Here is a 5,939-nt window from a genome sequence, read left to right on the forward strand (position 1 = left end):
AAGGATACAATTCAGGAACAGCCAGATGCAAGGGATACAGAAGGCAAAATGCAGGGGAAGGGCACAGAGCTGCTATGCCCTCTCTGCCAATCTCCACCTGATCGCCCATCTGGAAGCTCTCCAAGAACCCTGCTCCCTTTGGGGTTTTATGGAGGCTTCATTACATAAGCATGACTGGCCATTGGCCCTACAGTCAACTTCCAGCTCCCCTCTCTGGAGGTCAAGAGGATGGCATTGAAAGTTCCAACCTTCCAATCACATGATGGGCTCTCCCAGCAACCTTAGATGAAATTCAAAACTCACCTGCTCCACATAACAAAAGCACCTTAATGGTTCTAATCACTTAGGAAAAGCGAAGGGTTTAGGAGCTCTATGCCAGGAACAGTGGAAGAAGAATACATATTTCTTATTATAAATCACAGTATCTCGGCCACTAAGTGAAAAAATCAAAGAAAAATATATTTTACTTTTAATGAAAAGAACTAATGCATTTTATTCCAGTCACAAAGCCCCAATTAATATTCACAGATAGAAAATATCCAATGAATAACAAAAACAAGTTTTTATGAGCAATAAGCAATAGTTTAAAAGTAAATAATTTGCACATACAATGTAATGTGATAAGAGGTTTATTGTATTCATTCTTTTTCCTCTTTCTGCACCATTTTTTATAATTTTTTGATCTTTGGGGAGTTATGGTTTTTTTGCACTGAAACTGCTGCTACAAGCAAACAAAATACGGGGCAAAATAAAGGTAAACACAAGATCCCTTGAAAGCAGGTGGAAACACAACATCCACACGGCAGTCTGAAGGGTCATGGAGGATGCCACGTCTGCCTCTCTCCGTGGGCCTGGGCAAAGCGACACACTTTGGGTTCATGCAACTACAACACGCAATTGGAATTTATTCCGTATGATCGTCTTGGAATAGGAGCAAGAATTTCAGTGAGTGTGTCTGCCTAAAATCACAATGCTAAAACATCACTGCCTATAACATATTCATTTAATATGTTTTATAGTTGAAAAAGTCATTATATTGAATAAAAAGGAATCATTCTCAAAAAGTGGAACACATGTTCAAGAGCCATATAAGTGAAGAGTTACTAACTAAATAGCCTTTAAATAGGGTAAGTCTGAACTACCAGCCATGAAAATGAACAAACTACTGCTACTGCACGAACATGGATGAATATCAAAAACATATTGTTGAGGCAAAGCCCAATAAAAAAGAATGCATACTGCATGCTTCTGCTCATCTAAAACTTTTTTTTTAAAACGTGCAAAACTGTCACATTGGAAGTCAAATTAGAGGATACCTCTAAGGTAGAGGGGATATCGTAATTGGGATGGGCGGGCATGAGAATGGCTATAGAGGGTGGGTCACATTCTGTTTCTAGACCCACACAGTGGGACCAGGGCTGTTTGCGATCAGTCATTCTGTTGCACACTTGTATTGTGTGCACTGCCCTCTTTGGATGTCATCTTTTACTAAAAATATTTATTTACAGCAACCCAAATGATGATTGAAAATAGCAACAAAAATCAATTACCTAAGGAATAAAACTAATAGAGGAGTACATACTGTTTGACTTTGTATCTGTAAAGCTCAAAAGTGGTTGAAATAAATAAATAAGACTTACAGTATTTATTTAACAATGCATTCCCCATAGATGAAACGATGAAGCAGAAAAAAGCAAGGAAGTCCTAACTACAAAAACCATGATAAGCATCTCCCCTGGAGCAGGGAAAAGGGTTTGATAAGAAAAAGGCATGCTGTCTCTTCCCAGGAGAGACAACATTCTATTTTTTGACGTGGGTAGTTTTTACATGAATATTACTTTAAGCTATGTGTTTATGCTTTAGGCCTTTTCCTGTATGTGCTATATTTCACAAATTTTTTAAAAAGAAAAGAAAGAAACCTCAACATCCTATATCATCCAGTTTACTACCCTTTCCTCTTGTATAACAATGTTCAATATTGTTTCTTGTTATTTGTTTTTTATACCATGGTTACAAAAAAGGAAAATTGAGAATGTTCATATGCATTAGCTTAAGTCCTGCCTGGAGTAAAACAGCCTGAGGGCACAGGCCATATTTTTATCTTCCGTGGTATCTTCCAGAGGGTCTGTCTGAATGGTAGTCAGTACAAAGTAGGCCCTCAGGACTCGAATATCAAAACATTTGGAGAGACTTGCTTGCCGGCCAACCAGAATGAATCTCTTCCCTGTTAAAGCTGAAACTCTTCTTTGCCTGACTTACACTTCTCATATCAAAAATTTATAACACACACCACAAAAAAAATCAAAGTTTCTTAATCGTAACCAAAATAACCCCACAAGTTCAGGCTCTCAAAGGAAAAAGAAATTGAGAGAATGTAGAAGGTGAATTTCTCCTCAATGCATTCCCTCACTTCCTTTCACTTTCTAGCTCATTCAGGAAAATGCAGGCACCAGCCCTAATTCTTTTAAGGTTCTGAGAGAGCAGGAGATACATGCAGTCTGTATTTTTGTGTGGCTTTGGCGTTCCTTGAGGTAAGAGCCATTGCTGTCTGTGAAATATTTGTGACATTCTGATAAAAAGTGTTGTGGGCTTCTAAGAATCAATTTGAAAGTTAGATCATGTTAAAATAAAGATAGTAAGGTCTGGGGTAAAGAGCCAGATGACCCCTGGTCCAAAGTCCAGCCCCCTCTCATTATAAGCTGACATTAGCCATGTGACCCTCTCAGGGCCTCCGTTTCTCAAAGTATAAAATGGGGGCAACATTAACCCTCTATCTAGATATCTATGGATAGTAGTGAAACCATACCTACAAAAGGTGTTGGTGGATAGAAGGTTCTAAACAAATGTTATTTTATTTCCACCGTCTGCATTTATTGAAGATTGTGGTGGGGCCAGCTCTCAGTCTGTAACCTTCATTCCTTCCTCAAGGCACAGGTTGCTAGACTCGGTAAATCGGCTAATGGTAGAAAATCAGCCAAGATGAAATTAAGAAAATGCCAAGTAAGGGCACTAAAATTTCACTGTAGAAACCCTAAAAACACAAAAACACAAAGAAGTAGGAAACATTTTACAGAAATAACCTATGATATTGATGCACACAGTTGTTTGTATAGACTCATTTGAGAGTCACATTTTTGAAATACATCACAATTCTTTTCATATCCCCAAGTGTGGTGATATTGCAAATTTGTCATTTTATTTCAGTTATCAGTTAATTAACTCCTCAGTCTCAGAAAGATATTTGAATCAGTTAAATCCCTGCAAACTTATTAACTTATATAAATCCAACAAACTCATTATTTCAAGACCCTAAGTCAGCAACCTCTTGCAATCCAGCTGTTAGAAAACCTGACAAAAATGACCAGATTTACCTGGCTGCATTTAAAGATTCTATATTAATCAAGATAACCAACACTAGGTTTGTTGAACTGTTCTTACCTCTTCCATGGTGTTCCTTCTAGATTTATCAGGGCAATGACTGAAAAAGGACACCTGCCTCATTCCCTGGCAATTCACATTTTTTTTAAACCAGATTTGAGGTCCTCTAACTCTCAGTCTGGTTCCACCCTGCTTACTGGGTAATATTTGTTCTAGCCGGTGCCACTGGAACCCAAATATCACTCTTCTGCTTGTGTGCTGTCCTTCCTTCCTCACCCACCTTCTAAGCGCAGCTCACCTGCACCATCCCCTTCTGCACCCCGTCCTCAGTGATGACCCTCTTCGGAACCCCTACCGCATGTGCAAGCACACATCATCTTCAATTGCCTCCAACCATGGGTTTGTCCTACCTCCCTAAATTCATTGTAAATTCTTGCAAAATAAGGATCAAGTTTCCCCCTTTGCCCTTTTTTCCCCACAAGATCTCTCATAGTTCTCGGCACCTGAGAGGCCTACTGAGCGAGGATGACAGCAGAGGTACGAGAAGAATGTCTGTATTACACGGCCTGCTGCTGCTGCACACACTACTAAATGCAAACACACCTGAAATCACCATGTGACTCGTCCACAGAAAATCAAAACAGGCGGAGTACGAAGGTGCAGCAAACACACACTCGCTCAGAGAAGCCCCTTACGGCTCCTTTGCAGTTCTGCTTTAAGTCTCACAAACTTCATGTTGTTGGTCTTTTCACCTTTCCTTGTCTGGGAGAGGAAAAAGAATATTGTTGTTCACTATGTTAGCCTCAGAATGCTAACTTGCATGGACTCATCAGCCGGCTGCCTCGCCCACTGGCTTCCAGAAAGTTCCAATGGGGAGTACCAGCAGATTAGAAAGAGAGAGATCAGAGTTTTTAGTCATCCATCTCTCTCCTTGAAGGGTCCCCTCAAGCTGGCCACATCCTTCCACCAAAGGTCTGAGCAGCCCTCTTCACATAGCCTCACTGTGTCTAAGTCCTGGTGACACCCCGCCCTCCCCCTTAGACCAAGGGGTGCTCACATCCCCCCCGCCCTGTTCTCCACCGCATTATACCCAGGGGTTTCCCTGCACCCTGCCACCCATCTGCAGAACTCTTCGAATTCCCCAACTCCATTGAACTGGCTCCTGTCGGGACTGTGTCTGACACGAATGTTTCACTTTATAATCTTTATAACTTTAATCTTTATAACATTTATGGCACATTTCCTAGTTTCTCTAAGTAAATGAGTACACATTTTGTGATGTGTCCTTCTCTTTATAATTCAGGGTCATCAGTGGGACTCTCAGAGATGGTCTGATTGTTTATCAGCTCTTCCCATCCACACTGTGCTCTACAGACATTGTGCTCCACAGACATTACCTCATTTAATCTCCCTCTCCCGTGGGGGGAAAAAAAAAGAGCCTTGAGGTGGGTCCAATAAGTCAGTTATACTGCTGTCAAGTAATAGGACTAGAAATGAAAACCTGAGTGGCTCCCTACAAAACCTGTGTCCTTAACTAGTACATAAAATCAAGCCCCTCCCACAGTTCGCTGTCTTAAAGGGCTAATGAGTTGTGTTGACCTAGTGATTCTTACATTCAACAGTTCACACTGCTGTTCTTTCTGAGTTGCAATGATGATTTATACACTTCCTCTAAATGATTAAAACTAAATCTGCAGCCCCAGTACAAATCTGACAGTGCCTGCCCTATCGGTTCACCCGCCTGTAGCAGACAGCCTTGAGCATCTAACAGGCTGCTTATAATCTGCTACACCCCGAGTAACATGAGACGCACCCCTGCTAGAATTGTGTGTGAAAATAAGAGTCACAGTTTTTTGAACAAGGCCCTGTGAGATTTTGGAACACAGAATTCATGAAAGAATTAGTGGCCTGATGAATGATCCAATCAAAATTACATTCCCTCCTCTTCCAAAGTGAGGAGGGGATGAGGAAAAGGAAGCTTTTTCCAGAATAAAGAGCTGAGTAAAGAGCTGCCACTCCACCCTAAGGGCCATTACCAGCTCAAAGGTAAAATTGTACATGTTGCACCCCATTTTCCTAGTTATTACTAACATTAAAATGGAAGTTGCCTTCTCAAGCTAGGGATGTTCAAATCCTGCCCCCTCTGTATGAGGCATGGCTGAGCTTGGTGACGTCAGAAATGTCCCCTGGATCTGAATCAGAAGGAAGGTGCATTGTCAGGCAGGTCAAGTGCACATCACCAGACAGACAGGCAGGGACCTTGTGCGGTGGCGAGTGTTCCTCGGAGTGTAATCCAGGAAGGTAACAACGTAGGTCCGATGGATAAGGTGAGGGGGAAATGAGAAAATTCTAGTAAGGTAACTGGACGGGAATGATGAACAGAACAAGGTGAGATGTCGTCACCCTTTTCATATGGCGACAACACCACGTGGTGCTTGATAGTGTGACAGGCGAAGCCAGTAAAAGGTGACAATAGGGATTAAATGCATGCTCGTCCTGCTTTGTGTAGAAACCATCAGTACAGCAGACACCAGAGGTGATTTGAGAGCTGGTGACATCCA

The sequence above is a fragment of the Phyllostomus discolor genome, chromosome 10 (assembly GCF_004126475.2).
Source record: "Phyllostomus discolor isolate MPI-MPIP mPhyDis1 chromosome 10, mPhyDis1.pri.v3, whole genome shotgun sequence".
NCBI lineage: Eukaryota > Metazoa > Chordata > Mammalia > Chiroptera > Phyllostomidae > Phyllostomus > Phyllostomus discolor.